Raw genomic sequence first — 17,359 nt, forward strand, 5'->3', positions numbered from 1 at the left:
ATTTTGTCTCTGCAAGCACCTAGGGTCAGTGCCAGGACCCCTAATTATTCGCCCCATGGTTGGGACTGCAATTTAGGCATCTTTCCAGGTACAAACCCCAAGTGAGAAGAGCAGGTCTAACCTCTTCTCTCCCTCAGACAGTGTTAAGCAAATTGAAGCCTTGGTTTTTTTTCAAGAATTGAGCCTCTTCAAAAACCTGCTTGTGTGTGTAAAGTCTGCTTGTTTTTGTTGCTTCCTACCCTCTGGAAGGAGCCAGGAGCTAGTTTATGTGCTGGCAGAGCCTGTGTCATCAGTGGCTCAGTACTGATGGCTGCTGCACCCCCAGGCACAGCACAGGGAGGGGACTGCACTCCCTGCAGCCAGGCACCGAGATGAGGAAAAGCAATTTCAATCCATAGCATAAGGCTTACAGAATAAATTGCTCTGCACCACCCCAGATAATTTTCAGGGTATTAAATGGAATCCTTTTAACAGGAAACACTTGCATCCAAGAAAAGGACAGCAAATTGAGGGTGTAGGACTGGGGGAATTGCCAGTCTTGCTTACTGGTACCGCAGGACAAAGATAAACTTTAAATTAATTCAGCAATTGAAATGAGGGCCAGGTGAAAGCACCACTGGGAGAAGGAGGGTATCTTACAACTATGTCCTATTGAGCATTCATCCAGGTCTCAATTTATTCCTCATTACACTGTCTGGAAAAGGACTGTCTGAAGGAGCAGCAGCATCTTGAATGTCAGTGCCACTCAGTCAGGCCAAGCTGTTCCCCATTTGCTCCAGCCCTGAGTTTCTCATGGGCAGCATGGAAGACCGGGAAATGGCTCTTGCTCTGCACATCATCAGGGCAAGGTGAAGGGGTGCCACCCTCAAGAGAGGCAGGGGGAAAAGATGGATCTGTCAGGGCTCCTTACTGCAAGCCAAGGGCAGTGAAAAATGGAGAGGAGGGGGAATTGCCCTGGGAAGGGTTGGTGGAAGTATTACATGATTGTATTGCATTAATATGCATTGTTAAATGAAGTAGTAAAATATTCAAATAGCCAGAGAAAACAGAGGAGGAATAATGACATAATGCAGAATCACAGACTTGGCTAAAGTGGCAAGGCACCTTTGCAGATCAAGAGCAGGTTACTCGGGAACACTTCCAGTCGGATGCTTACCTAGCCCGATGACACTGCAATCTCTGCTGCAGTGTCCAAGGAGTCTTTAAACTGGCTATTCTGGGTAATATTGCAGTGTGCAGAGTAAATATCCTGAATATGAATCTTCCAGAAGCTGCTTCATCCATGCTTATATACACCTAAGTGACTGCTGCATGGAAACATTCTGGAATATCTCTGGTCTTTTACAGACAGGCCAGGGTCATCACCTCCATCGGGAGCCTGACAAGGTTATAGCCAAAAATGAAAGACCTTTTCAAAATAATATTTTAAAAGTAGCCTTTTGATTTGGCTTGGCCTATTGCAAAGCATTAACAATTGTTATGGTTTGTTCAAAACCCTAGACATAATCACTATTACAGAGACTTATTTTTATTTTGTTTCTATAAATGTTATAATCCACAATCCAAACATGTAAAAGGAAGAGCAATATTGGAAATAAGTTATTGAAATATTTTATTTTTCCTTAATGTAATTTTTAATGAAACTGGCATACTTCTTTAACAGGGGAAGATTTGACTAGAGATGCTTTTATTTAAAAGTGCTCAGCAAAATGTAGCTCCATTTTTGCCCTGAGTGGGAAAAGTCTCTGTCAAAGGACAGGGTTGCATTTCCATTAAAATCTTAAAATCCAATTTATATTCTTTGGTCAGTCTAAATTCACCCATATTTCATTTGGATTTCTTCCTGAATGAAAGGTGCAAAATCTAAGTTCAGTTTGGACTTTTGAAAAGAGTTAACAAAAACATAACTACAGTTGAGTACAGCAGCTCTCCCATGAGAAAAAAAGAAATAAAATGTTTAGTGAATATCTTTCCCATGTGAATTAAAATGAAGATATATGTAAAACTGCTTTTAGTATGCAAAGTCATAAATTCAAAAGGAAATTGTTAAGGATCTGAGCAGCTTTCACACATACTGATTTCAATAAAAATTTAAAAGACTCAGGGGAAAACACTGTCATGCCCTGAAATACACTGTTTCAAAACTTCTTGGACTTGTATTCTGAGCACAGTTCAGAGCATTTTATATGGGATGCAAAACGGATTGTGTCTGCTGCTGGCATTCTACTGCCAGGGACTTGCTAGTAGAGCTAAACTGCATCATGCACGGAGACCCTGGGATAGCTCCAGTGTTCCAGTGTTTTTTAGGGGAAAAAACGATGAAGTCTCCACCATAATATCTTTCCAGTCTTTTTTTGCAGCATTTCACAGAGTAGTCCATTCACAGTGGTAGAATTCAGCAATATTAGACTAATGCCTATGTAAAGGGTAAGAGAAATCATATTTTTTATATGCTTTATTGCAAGCTTTCTGTACAGTTTACATGCAATACAAGAGGTTAAAGATCCTTAGAGAAAATATCTTTGTCATCTAGCTAGTTTCTAAGAGATAAGGTTACTAGGACAAATAGGACAATACCAACCACACATTAAGGATATGATTCTCAATGGCCTTAGCAAACTTAAGCAAATCTTTTTCAGCAGTCTGACACCATAAATGAAGTGTTTGAGATGGTATCTCCAGCATTTGAAAGAGCAACTCTGACACATACTTTGATTAGGGAATCTGACATTTCTGTTAAAGTTCAGCAAGTCACAGAATCCTCTCAACATATGGCCAAATATTGCAGTGTTCTCTTCTGAGAAAGGTGAGTGTGATTGCAGATCTCATAACTTTCGAAGGCAAAACCAAAACTTATTGCATCTGATTCACTTTTTCATTCTCAGCAAAACAAAGAAAGATGGAGAGACAGATAAAATACCAAAGAAGAATAATGATAATAATAAATCCCACATATGCTTTGAAGATGTAGAGAAGACAAGAAAGTAATGTAAATTTTGCTATTATACAAATATTATGGTACTGAAATTGCTGAGATAGAAGTTGAAGTATATTTTGGGTGATATTATCACTGTTTTGGTTTGATGACAAACAAGCCTCAAACCTAGAGATGGGACTCGAGCCATAGTGTGAGATTTAGCAGCCAGTTTTTCCCATAGCTCAGATTACCTCTGTTCATATCTCAAGATTTGGATGTCCAAAAAATTTCTGCAAATTTAGAACATATGGCGTAGAAACTAGGCTAGAAATCCTACAACCATAGAGTCTCCTGAAAGGTTGCAGTGTTGCTGTGTTGTGACCAGATTGTTATACTGATGGATTAATCATCACAGGTCTGGATTAAACCAGAAAGTAGAATGCAAACTCTTTTGTGTAAACATGTAGAGGGATTTAAATTTTATTCAGTTCCAGATCTGAGTAAAGGATCTGGTCAATTTATGTTTATTTATTTAAAGCAATTTACCCATTTCTTTTTTTTTGTTCTTCATCTATCCAACAGCATAAAAAAAGATCTCTGTAGGAAATAAAAAGCAGCATTGAAGTGTACCATAAGCAGTAAGTATTTACACAAGGCTTGCAAACTGTGTAGCTTGAAAAGGAGGATACTCCATTTGTACTATCCACCAGCAGTTTATGCAAGCTGTCTATATAACTGCACATCCTAAATCACGAAAATAAGGACCAACCTTCAGAATGGTTTAAAAACTTTTCAGCTGCTCTTACGGAAATAAATATATTGGAAAAAACAGATAAAAGAAACAATGCAAAATCTATAAAGTTTGCATATAAAACTATTGCGGATGTGTGCCAATAGAACAATTGTTTCGTGGTATATTACAAATACTTATTTTTTTCATGTTATATTACAAACACTTATTTTCATTATTTTTGTTGCTATTTTTTTGTTATTTTAAGATTCCACTTATCCAGTGGTTTCTCCATTTAAAGAATAAAAGGCAGGAATTATTTCCTGAGATGCAAAGTGGAAACTTTCAAAGAAATACTAAAAATCTAATCAAGATTAGGTGTCAGTCTGAGATGTGGTTGGCTTTTTTATTGGGATTTGACTTCAGTTTTTGCTATCTCAGCTGTACTACCGAACTTGCTGCTCACATTTTCGTTTTAGATACCATATGGAACCTGGAAATAGAAACAACATAAGAACTAGAACAAAGGACTCCAAAAATTGAAAATTTCTCATGATTTCAAATTAAGAGAAAATGTTTGCCCTCTTTTTTGATGATTCTTAAGCCAAAGTGTCTGTCAGGATATAGGTCTTGGAGGAGGACTTCCCTGGTAATCCAGTAATGGAGCCGAGAACTCCATTGCACAAACACTTTACAGAATATTTTGCTACTTTCTGGAAAACTCAGAGCTGTGTCATCCTAATTCCTTGGGATATTCTATCAACATTTTTTGAGTAGATGCTGTAAATACTAAACAGAAAGGGAACTGTCATTTTTGCCTCTGTTCTTTATGTTTCCCAGTATTGCTCTCGGTGTCAGTATTCCCATTGGAAAATCAGAGGATGAATCCTGGACAAGGCAGAAAGGGGAGCCAGAAAGGCAAAGAGCCTCTTCTTCTTTCCCTTGTGCACTCACTCACAGACCATTCTTTAAAAAGAAGATAAAGTTTCAGCATTCAGGGGAAACAAAAGCTGCCTGTAACTTACTGAGAATAACAACTAACTGTCTGCAAACATGTGAAACACAATGATAACATCTTTTGATCATCACACCACAAAACATAAAATAGCTTGTACTCTCAGTAATTTATTACCTTCAGATTTTTTTTGGAAACAAGTGTTATCTGAAAGATCCTAGACTGGCAGACCTTCAAAGAAAGTTCTCAACACAGGAGTCATGGCTCACCCCCTCGTTTCCCCTCCTAGGCCCTGACACCCGTCATCCCACTGGCCTTGCTGATGAAACCATTCACAGGGAAGGGGCTGGGCAGGGAATTAACACTCAGCCTCAGCGTGGGCCTGATGATGCTCCTGGTGAGGACTGTTCTTTGGGTAAAATAAGTATGTCATCCAAAACTCATGGGATTACCTTTCTAAAGCTCTCCACAGAACAGGATACCTCTGAAGGGCATTATAAGGAATCTTTAACTGTCCCTGAAGATCAAGGCTAATCACAAGACTTAAATTTCTTTCCCAGAATGTTAGGTGTCATATTGATTTTGACTCTTCAAACTATTTTTGTAAATTCAAATGTTGATCAATGTCTCCAAGAAAAGATCAGAACCGCATTTAGGAGGGTTCTGGAGAGCCAGTAGTGAAGGTTGGAATCCCAGCTCTCCTCAGTTGTGCTCTGTGGAACTCTGGGAAGCAAGTGACACTACCAAGTGCTCCTAATTCTTCAGCATAGGGGACAAACATTTTTAATGGAATAATGATGCAGTCGAAGAGGATTGTTAGAGTACAGAGGGAATGCAAATGAAGGATATGTTTGTGGGAGGGATCACTTCATGGAGCATTCAGCTTCCTTTAGTCAGCATTTGGCTTTAGTTCCAAATGGTGTTTTACCTCTGTAGTAATCTCCTGATGGAGGTTCCTAAGCCTATTTCATTTGAGATGCCATGCAGGTGCTCTGATGGCTTTGACATTAACCTCTTTCTTGTACCAAAGATCTGTGGGACATTCTTGGCATGATCCATCTGGCTAGTGTACTACAAACAGGACAGATGTCCTTCTCAAGTTCTCTATTGCAAATGAACTGCAATCCGCAATTTCTAGAGCTTGGGAGTAAATCCATAATACAACCACTTCTTCCAGTCCTCAGATGCTATTTTAGACTAATGCACAAAGGAAGCTTAACTTCCTCCATTTGCTTTGTACATGCAGAGGAATACAAGCAAGAAAATTGAGTAGAAATGGAAATATTATTTCCAAGAACCAGGAAAAAGGGCCTGGGAGCATGTCCTCTTCTCATAGAAGTGTGGTCAGTATGGACTGACTCCAGCACTGAATTTTATGGTGCCTTAAACTGAAGGGAATTTTCAAGGGCAATGGAAAGGCGGCCAAAGTAACAGGCCAAAGTCTTATTCAGAGGAAACTCCCCCTAAGCTCATTGGGAGTTTCCCTTGAGAAAGGGCAGCAAGGTTTAGCTCATAAACCCTGCACACGGATTTAGCAAAAAAGGGACTTTTCTATTCAGATTGAAGGAAAAAAGTTTATTCTCTTATGAACAAACTATACATATGGACCTTGTTAATTACTGGGGGTTCCATAGCATTTGTCTCTCCACCAACATATTTATTTCTCCTAACATCTAATGTACCTTTGACCTTTAATATAGTATCAATATTAAACAAACAAACCAATAAAATAGCATGGTTACCAGAAGTTATGAGTTTCTCTTGTATTGTCAGAATACTCTCTTAGCAGTCTCACTCATTTCCTGTCAGGAGAGTTTGGCACTCAGTCTGCAGTACATAAACAAGCCCAGGAGCTGGCTCAAGCCAGACATTTTGCACAGCCAACTACAGAAGATGCTTTAGAATAAAGAAAATATAATTGTCCCCAGAGGGGTCTCTTTTTGGGTGTCCTATATCTCTTTGCCTGGCTTTTTAAACATCTCTCTCTGTCTTTCTGGATAAACAGCCAAACAAAAACAATGAGAGGGCTTATTATTTTGTTCTGCATTTTTAATGAATTGTTCAATTGACACCAAGGAAAATTTCCTGATATGCATGTTATTGTTCCTGATGCATATCAGGCACTGAAATTGTCACTCTTTTGCAGGTAGTGAGAGGAGGTTGGGGTGCAGCTCCTTAGGGAGACATATGCATTAGTTCAGGAGTGAGGAAGGTCATCTCCAAATTAATATTTGCCATTAGCAGAGCATTGTGTCTATATTGCTTGGGGATTTGAGGTAGGTCTTACAGGGAGAACTTGTGAATCTCTGCTCTGCAGCACACCATTTTGCCCTGTGGATATACCCATGCCAATATCTGAGCCTGAGTCAGAAAAACAGAAAAGAATTTTGCTCCAACAGCTTTTTCTCTTGAGCCTTAACCACAGAATAATCCTTTCTTCCTTATAAACTTTTGTCTTTAATTCATTTTTTGAGACTCTTATCCATCTACTTTTTATTCGTGTGAAATAATTCTGCCTTTTTCTTATATGTTGTATTTCAGACCTACAGTTTTAAAATATCCCTCTTTGCCTTGTTTTCTGGGTTGGCTATTAAGTAATGTGAGTTTAATGCTGATACTGCATTAGTGATCAATCAAACCTTTGCCAAGAGCACACACAAAATAAATAAATAAATACCCCCTCCGGTATATTTTGATGTGCCTTTGAAAGGAGGAAAATTCCTTTCACATGGCCTCTTGTCCCTAGAAATCTACAAGTTTCTTTGTCTTGGCAAATGGCCAAGCAGCACCGTGATGTACCATTTTTCTTGGCCAGTGTTTTTAGGTCTTTTGAAACCAGACCAAGTGTTCACATGGTATTTCTTCATTTAACAGCTGCAAGACAGTGACCACAGCTGCATGTGCAGTAAAACACAGCTTCCATCTATAGTAAGGGACGTTGTATTTTTTTTTCTGAGCTAGCTGACTAAACAAATTCAAAATCAGGACTGATACAAGCAGTGTTGTGGCTTCCTACAAAGCCATTTTACTCTACCTTTAAATTTTTGGAAAGCAGAGCCAGAGAGGGGCCTCTGCAGGGTGATTGTGTATACACATGCTAATCTTCTACAAGCATAGGACCAAATTAGCATCTCCCTAGGTGAATGCCATGCAAGTGGACTGAATCTGAACATCTGTAGCCCACCTGGCAGCAATCTTTGGGAGCCCACACTGCTTGGTGCCTCCCCTCAGACCAATCCAAGTCCCTTGAGGTTACAGACATGGCTGTCTGTTTAAATTGACCCTTTTTGGAGTGGTTCCTTACATCATTTCATTTCATAAGCTGTTAACTAAACTATTTGTGAGATTGGCCTAAGTTGCTTGCTGACAAAATGCAATGATGCTCATAAAAATGGGGAAAAAGTGAAGGGGAAAAAACACATCAAAACACAGTTCATGTGTAAGGCAAAGTCAGCCAGGAAACATTTATGACGGGTCCTGAATGATCAGACATTCTGGAAGTGGAAAGGAGGAACAAATGTTTCCCTGAATGCTTGTTAGGGGTTTTTGTGGTGTTCCAGTGAAGAGTGGTGAGGTTTATGTTGGGTTAAGATATCTGGAACTAAGCCTGGCAGGGTGGAAAGATTCTGCCCATGCTTAAAGAGAGACCATGCATCTGTACACTAAAACATGCTGGTTTAAGGCCATAATAATATTATTAACCTATTGTTTGTGGTTTGAACATGAACTGAGAATGGAACAAACCCATTTTAGAGGCCACAATAGGAATAGTACCCCAAAATGTCTTAGGAAAAAATCCCAAGGAGTTTAAGGTTTTTTCCAAGACCAGAGGTTTAGGACATTGGTTTGTTAGGTGGATGTGGCTCCTGGATAGATTTACTTAGGTACAAGGATGTAGGAACTGCAATTGTGAAAACAGAATTCCTACCCAGGAGGTCATTTAATCTACACATGGTAAGAAACAGATAGACAGGACAAACTGACAAAGACTGCATGAGATAACAGCTAAGGTCAGCAAAGCAATTGCACTTTTCCCTTTCTCCAATTTATTTTCTCTTTTTGTTCTCGTAGAATAGCAGTGGCTTGAGGCAAGCAAGCATTGGGAGTGTGTCTCCCCTACTGAGGTCAAACCTGCAAAAAGAAGGGCAACGGTACAGGCAAGTCTATGAGGGATTTCCACTCTACTGTGTGAGGAAAAGCCCTGGCAATGACAGGGAAGGCAGCTGAAATTGCCACTGGGGCGGGGGGGTGGGGTGGTTCACTGGGGAAGTGAGCAGAGCAGTCACTGCAGACCACCCTGGCCTCAGTGTGACAACAGGGCTCTGGGGAGCAGTTAGTGTTTCCTGCCTCTGAAACTCTCCTGGAGGTCCCTTTCCTTTAGGGTCTCTGAGGTATGTGTCTCATGGCTCTCAGCCACGGAAAGATTTGGGCCCATGGCTTGTAGGGTCAAAAGGAATGGCCACCCTTGTAGCAAAAATGTAGCTCATCTGTGTTTATTGAATTCTTTTGGCACTTTTTTTACTGAGGAGAAGCCTTCACACGCTGTCTGCTGTCCCAGAGCAGGCCATGGAACACTTGCTTGGGTCCTCCTGCAAACACTCCGTATTCCCCTCTGTTGTTTGTTTTTGCACTTACGGTTTTGCAACATTGTCTTATGCTGTGTTAGCATTTAAATGCTTAAGAGCAATGAATGGACAAAAATTAAAGGAAAAAGGATTACATTTTCCGCTAAGGATTTAGTTTACAAAACACATTCAAATGTTTGCTAACAATTCATAGATGTTTAAGGTTGTAAGCAGTCCAATGGGTCAACAGGTTGCTTTTATCCATCCCTAAAAAGAACACCTCATATTGGCATGTTTACATCCAGTTGTGGCATAGCCCCTTGTGCCTATTAAGTATTCAGGCATTATTAATAATTAATTAACCCTTTACAAACCACTTAGGTGGGGAGTCTCTGTCTAAAGTGGAAACAGAAGTTGACCAGACAGGTGCTTGTCAAAGAGGCTATTAGGCAACATCCTTCCTGTCTGAAAAAAACTCACACTAATAAGCTAACATATGCATTCAGGTAAATTCTATTCCATTTTTATCTGGAGTTTCCTTTTGTGAATTCAATTTCTTCTTTGGCTCTTTCTCTGTTTATATAAAAGAGATTTCAATTATTCTAGGGGATTAGGGCTGTATTTTCTATGAAAGTGTTTTCTACCCATGTCATTTATTAATTAACCAATCGTATATGGCCAGCTCGCCTCATGACATACTGGGAATTAAGCACATGCACTCAGGGGTAAGTGGGCTGTAATGATTTCCCTATGTAAGGCTACCAATATGTTTGTTATTGAAATGTGCTTCTATAAAAAAACCCTGGGGAAAAAACGTGTATGTAAGTTGGATGAGTGGCTTTGTTGGAAGTTCTGTAGCCATGAACAGATTGAATATGTTTTATAGGTTTATAGAATCATAGAATCACAGGATAGTTTGGGCTGGAAGAAAACTTTAAAGATCATTTAGTTCCAAGACCATCATCTTCCACAATATCAGGTTGTTCAAAGCTCCATCTATGCTGCCCTTGAACACTTTCAGGGATGGGGCATCCACAGCTTCTCTGGGCAACCTGTTCCAGTGTGTCACCACCCTCATAGAAAAGAATTTTTTCCTTATAGCTAAACTAAATCTATCCCTTTTTCGCCTTAAAACTCTTACCCCTTGTCCTATCACTACAGGCCCTGTAAAAAGCCTATATCCATTTTTTTATGAGGTCCTATAAGTATTAAAAGGCAGTGATAAGGTGTCCCCAGAGCCTCCTCTTCACCAGGCTGAACAACCCCAACTATCTCAGCCTGTCTTGATAGAAGAGGTGTTCTACCCCTCTGATCGTTTTTGTGTCCCTCCTCTGAACCTGCTCTAACAGGCCTATATCTTTCTAGAGATCACAAAAGTCACAGGTGTGCCTGCCAGTGGCCAGGGCTTTAGTTTCATCATCCACATCAAACCTAGGGAGGTTATAATTCTTCATACCTGTCCTCATAAGCTCCAATGGAAGGACCTCTCTCCTCCTCTCTCTGGTAGGCTGCCACAGGCTGCAGTTACAATCCGCCTCTGAAGGAGGGTAACTGAGGTTCCTGTTAATAGATCCCTTGGGGTGAATTAGGGTGAAATGATACTGAATGACCAGTGTGTATATGAGGGAAATTTATTTTAAAACTATTTGATTGCAGCGGAAAAGAGGTATGTGGCCATTTTGCTTCTTTTCTATGAAAGTATAAAAGCATCACAAAGACAATACTTAAGGAAAAAAAAGAAGGAAAGAATAGGAGTAGATAGTGGAGAGGAAAGAAAGATATTACCATTGTGGATTCAGCAATGAGACCTGATTGTTGCTATTTTGCTGTAGTAATGGTTGCAGTCTTGATCCATTGGGGGTGGGGCCCATGAAACAAAGATTTTGTCAGGTTATAGGCATTCAAGTTATTTTGTTTCTGATGTAACACTACACAACATGCATAGTCTTCTGATGGAGAGTTACTGAAAAGAGTCAGTGGGTGCTTTGGGATCATTGGTGGTCCATAGATCCCTCTAGGAATAGGACCACTGTTCGACCCTGCTTCCTGCAGCAGTGCAGCTGTGTCTTATAATGAAAAAGAGGGAAGTTTTCATCATAAAACTCACCTCTGTAGGATCTACTTCTTACCAGCCATTGCCCCTGGTTGGTTTGAAACAGCTTTTTTAAGACATCATGTTCCCAGTTGTCCTGGATGCAATCAACCAAGGAGCAACTGAGACAGTGGTTAAGTTGCCACACCTGCCAATGGCAGAAAGGGGATAAGCATACATGATTTACAATAACTTCTGATGGAATTCACTTGATGGTTTAAAATCTTTCTATGTATTAATGTTAGTTCCTACTGAGTCCTAAATAACCTTTTTTTCTGGTTAAAAAACACCAACATATGAACTAGGAGGCACTGAAGTGACTTGCTGAGTTGCACAATTGAAAGGTATTACTGACGGCATGCTCAGGGGTTTCACTATGGAGGCTTCATAAATTTAAAATAAAGCACCTGCTTCTGTGTTGAGTCCTTCTCTATATCTGTGCTACTGAATGCTCTTTTGAAACCAAAGATATTGATATATTCTATGCTGCAGGGGAATCAATAAAAACTTTAATCGCAAAATTAAATAAACTCAAATCTACTGACGTTAACATACTAACGCTTTCAGAAGGAACAACGTGACAGTTTATGGTTCTTCTGCAACTGGGGTTATTGTTTAAAAAAAAAAATTCCTATAGCTTCTTCAGAGCTATTGTGACAGAGAATGAGGACCTTCCCATCATTTTAAGCTGACATCTCAGTGGGCTTTACTGCAGTTACAGAGGAATAGCAAGGCATATGTTCTTCAGTGATGCAAGTGTTTTTGACAGAAGGAATTTGTTAGCTCTTAGATCCATCTTCATCACTGTCTCTGAACTTCCTTAAAAAGTTTGTGCCACCATCCTATCCTGTTGAACATTTTTACATTTCCCAGGCCTACCTATGAAAAGTAGGAATGTGAAGATAGGGACATGTCTGTGAAGTAGCAAGATAATCTCTATAAACTCTGTAAAGGGGCCCACCTGAATCACACTTACATGGATATACAACTGAAGTTCCTACATTGTATGAAGCAAAATTAATCTAGAAATTAGTTTTGTCAATTCTCTGGTAGAATTGTGCGGAATGACACTAAGTAAACATAAAACTTAAAAATCTTTATTTGTAAAAAGCTTTAAAAATTCTCATATGTATAAAAAGCTTAAAGCTAAAAGTTTCTTCAGAAAAGGTACCTGTTTTGAAATTAATCCATTCCCCTGAAAACGTGTTGCAAAAGTGAAGAATGAAGTCCTTTCACATTAACATCAGCCCTTTTCTGAAAAGAACAGGAGTGACATATAGAGGAAGATTCCCAAATGGAAAGCCATGAAACCTCTTCATTTTACGTCAGAAATAAAGGTTTGTTCTGAGGCCACAAGGGGAGAAGGGGCAGGAGCTCTGCTGGGGGCCACGGCCCCCCCAGCCCCCTGCTGGGGTTGTGGAAGCCCAGAACAGTGTTAAAACTGGATCAGGTGCCGTGGTCAAAGGCTGGAGGAGTTTCTCCAACGTGAGCAGCAGCAGGAGATACTGAAAGCGGCAGTGGAGCAACAGTGAATGGAGAGACTATGGCAGAAAGCCAAGGAGATAAGAAACAAGCATGCAGCTAAGCAGAGAGACAGAGAGATGTCTGAAGGAGAGAGAGAGCCGGCAACAGAGCAGGACTAAACTCTACAGAGAGAGTTTTGGGGTAAGAACTGAATCAACTCCCCCAAACCCTTGTGAGACCCCTCCTAGGAGGAGGCAGTGGACCCCTACTTGAGGGGAGTCTTGGAATACAGCAGTACCAGAGAGAGGAGCTGAGGAGCTCAAGACATCCTGGAAGCTGGACCGGGATGGCCAGATGGAATGCGGAGGGGGTGACCTTGCCCCCCCTGCTGCTGCTGCCAGGCTGGCAGCCTGAGACAGAGCACAGGAGCTCTGGTAGAACTCTTGAGGCAAAGGCTTTCAACTGAAAGCTGCCCGAGACATTCTGACTCAGAGGTAAACCCCCTGAGGAAAGGGACCATCAGGAAGACCCCTGCACTTCGTGATATGACGTGGTGAAGGGAACCTTTGTCCTGGTTATCTCAGTCCACGGGAGAGAGAGACCTTCACTTGGAGTCGAAGGGCTGAGAAAGGGTGAGAGGAGAACCCCTTGTGTGTAATGGAAGGAGATCCAGCTACAACTTCAGCTATGGCTGCTGCATGGAAGAGAGACACTGCTGTTCTGAGAATGGAAAGGATCTTTTCCTTCTTCCCTTCTGGACTTTTATTGAAGGGAGAAGAGATTTGATCCATTGTAAATGCTGCTTTATCAAAAGGAAAGATAATTAGGATTGTATATATAATGTACTATAATATTTATTTGTGTAGTGATTGTAATATAATTCCCTTCCCCCTATATTGAGTCTTGTATTGTGTCTGAAAAACCCATCTCACACTGGGGTGAGTTTTGAGAGGGGGGCTTGGACTCCAAAATTGGATTTTGGGGGTCTCAAACTACAGCAAGATTCTACATCCAGGTTCTTTCTGGAAATTCATAGAAAAATTCCACTTTGGCCTTTCCTCTTTCCAGGGGACATGATTTGAAATATGAAATATTTAATTACGGAATTAAAAATAAATAAATAAAAGATGCATTTGTACACAATTCTACTATAGCCATCACAGATTTTTATTTCAGATTTTGCAAGAAGCCAAGAACTTTGTTTAGAAAGATTTTTCATTTATAATCTTCATATTTCTTGCTATTATGATTGCTATTTGCAATAGAAAAGAAAAACATTGATTCATCTGAAAACTGTTAGGAGTTTTACATAACAGATAAATACATAATCTACAATAACAGAAGTATATAACCAGTATTCTATGAATCTATAGTAGTTCATCCCATTTCTGAACTAATAGAAACTTGTGGAAAAGGGATAAAAGAAAGAGAAATTTTAATATAATAACCCAGGCAGAAGCAGATCTTTTTTCCCCCTTGAATGAGCTGACATATTCAGTTTTTGTGGTGTGTTGACCCTGGCTGGCTGCCAAGTGCCCACCAAGCTACTCTACCACCCCCTTCTCACAGGACAGGGGGGAAATTATGAAGAAAAGCTCATACATCAATACTGGATCAAGATAAGGACAGGCAGATCAGTTACCAATCACCATCACAGGCAAGACAGACTCAACTTAAGGAAATTAATTTAATTTATAGAGAATTAAACAGAGTAGAATAATAAGAAATAAGAGCAAATCATAAAAACCTTCTCCAACCACTCCCATCTTCCCAGGCTGAACTTCACTCCCAGTTCTTCCACCTCCTCCCTCCCAAACAGAGCAGGATGATGGGAAATAGAGGAGTAGTCAGCTACTTATGTTTCATCTCTGCTCTTCTTTACTCCTCATGCTCTTCCCTGTTCCAGTGTGGGGCCCTCCTACAGGGTACAATCCTTCACAAACTGCTCCAGTGGTGTCCTTCCATGGGCTGCAGTTCCTCAAAAACTGCTCCAGCATGGGTCCTTTCCATAGGGAGCAGTTCTTCAGAAACCAACCACTCCAGTGTAGGTTCACTGTGGGGTCACAGGTCCTGCCATAAAACCTGCTCTGAGTGGGATCCTTTCCATGTGCCACAGCTCCTGCCAGGAGCCTGCTCCTTCATGGGCTCTCTGTAGGCTTCCTTCAGGGCATGTCCACATGCTCTCATGTGGGGTCCTCTACAGGTTGCAGGGGGATCTCTGCTCCACCATGGACTTCCATAGGCTGTGTCATCACAATCTTCTCCTTGGGGCTGCAGGGGGATCTCTGCTCCAGTGCCTGGAGCACCTTCTCCCTCTTCTTCTTTGCTGTCCTTAATGTCTGCAGAGTTGTTTTTCTCACATGCTCTTACTCCTTTCTCCCAGCTGTTATGCAAGTGTTTTTTAACACTTCTTAAATATGTTATTGCAGAGGTCACTGGTGAGCTCAGTTTTGGTCATCAGTGGGTCCGTCTTGGAGCTGGCTGGAGCTGGGTCTGTCTGACAAGGGTACAGATTCTGATACCTTCTCACAGAAGCCACCCCTGCAGCTCCCTACCACCTTGAAAAGCTTGCTAGAGAAAGCCAGTATGGATATGCACACAAACCTACAGGTCTATGCTGCTAGAAGAATGAAAGAAGAGACTTTTCTATTTAAGACTATTTGATTTTTTTTTTAATAAATACAAGAAAATGTAAGTGTTCATTCTAAATCTAAGCAGGTTTTTTATTGCTTTGATGATTGCTTCAAAAACATGAAGAGACAAATTCATCAACAATGACAGCAACTCTTTCTCAGTGCATGCCTTTACTCTACCGGTTTCACAACAGGAGAGGAACAGAGACTTCAGGATACACAACTTTGTTTTTAATGCATTTTGGATTTATTCTGGTATGATGGACAGTTCCTTCCCTAGCTTTTGGCAAGGATGGGATCTTTAACACCAAGTCCTGCTTATAATCAAAGTCAGAAGGAGAGTTATGCAACACTTCTAGATAAGTTTACTTATGCCTCATTCACATCCATTTATTTTTAATATATTCAGAGATTCTATTTCTTTTCCAAATTATCACGGTATTCTGCAAAACATTTCTTTGTAGGGTTTACTTTGAATTCAGGATCAAAGAAGAGAGAAACTACTTGTTGAAAGATGTGTCCATCTAGCCACTTCCAGGCTAAAGACTAGCTTCTTGAATGTTGCCTTTTGTAACCTTAAGGGCAAAATTTATATAAGAATCCATTAGGGACAAACACAATTGGATCTATCATAGCATATAATGACTTTCTGAGCCACATGTCACTTTGCTTTGCATCTTGCAGGCAATTTGTGAATGGCAGTTGGTGAGACAAGATCTGCTATATATATTTTCCAGTAGAATATTGAACATGACACAATAAAGTCTGATTTTAATCTCAAGATAAATAATAAAAATAACATAGAAAAGCTGTTAGTAAATACTGTAAAAGGAAGTGCTTGAGGGTGTTTTCTGATAGTGTAGTTATTTATAAACGTCTCCGTCCCACATGCTCAAAGATTCATTAATTATGGGGATTCTGGATAAGAGCAATAGAGGGCAACGTGCAGTGGATAGCATGAAGTAAATATTCAAAAGGCACTGGAGAGTCCTTGTTCAGGGACTAAGATCGGGAAGTGATGCAAACTGTTCACAGAGCACTTAATTTGATTCTATCAGAGATTTATTTCAGCATGTGATTGATGGAAACTGACTAAGTGGTACTGTGGCAAAAGTACAAAAGCTATTGAACTATTAATATTATTTATAAGGACAAGACTAACCGTGATAAGCAAGGACCAATATGAAATGTTTGTTTACTTATTTGGCGGGAAAAGCCTTCCTTTGTGAGGAACCAGCATGATTGAACAGGTTGAATGGAAAGTAAAGACAAGTGCATGCCTACCAGAGTTGTCACAGGCTCAGCTCTACACTATATAGTATTGTGGGAAGCAGGTTAGGGCTAAGAGTTTTTACAACAGATTTTAGAAGCATTTTGAGCAAAAAAAAAACCCAAACACCATAAACACAAAGGCTCTGAACTTCCTTAGATTCGGAAAATGTTGTTCTTAATCTCTGACCTGTCAGCTGCACTGGGCTTTACCATTTCATCTCTCTTGTTAAGAACACCAGAAACGGGTAAGCAAAGTGGAGCAGCAATCAGTATTCTTTGTATTTGACAACCATTTCATCTCCCAAAGAAATCACCCCTTCCTCGGGTCCACATTTCCTGAGTGCCTGGAAATCACCACAACATAAATATATGCCAATCAAGTGGTTAACATAATAGCATATTGTGAAATTATATGTAAACATCAAACTACATTGATTGGGCAATTTCCTATCCAGTTATTCTTGAATTACCACTTCCCTGAATGTGTCTTTTAGGAATGTCTTGACTAAAAAGCTGTCTGCAATGTTTTATTCTCTTTAGACCTAGTTTATTCAAAATATTCTAACTCCCATGTCAATATATTGCAGGGCCCTGGGCCAGCAATAGCAACCCGAATGGGTAAGTGATTGGCCAGCTCCAGAATGTAAGGAGAAATATGGGTAATTGATCAGTAAATATTTTAAATAATCAGTAAATATATGAAATAATCCAGTAACCTCTTGCTTGTAATT

This window comes from Corapipo altera, unplaced genomic scaffold (assembly GCF_003945725.1).
Source record: "Corapipo altera isolate COAL_440 unplaced genomic scaffold, ASM394572v1 47, whole genome shotgun sequence".
NCBI lineage: Eukaryota > Metazoa > Chordata > Aves > Passeriformes > Pipridae > Corapipo > Corapipo altera.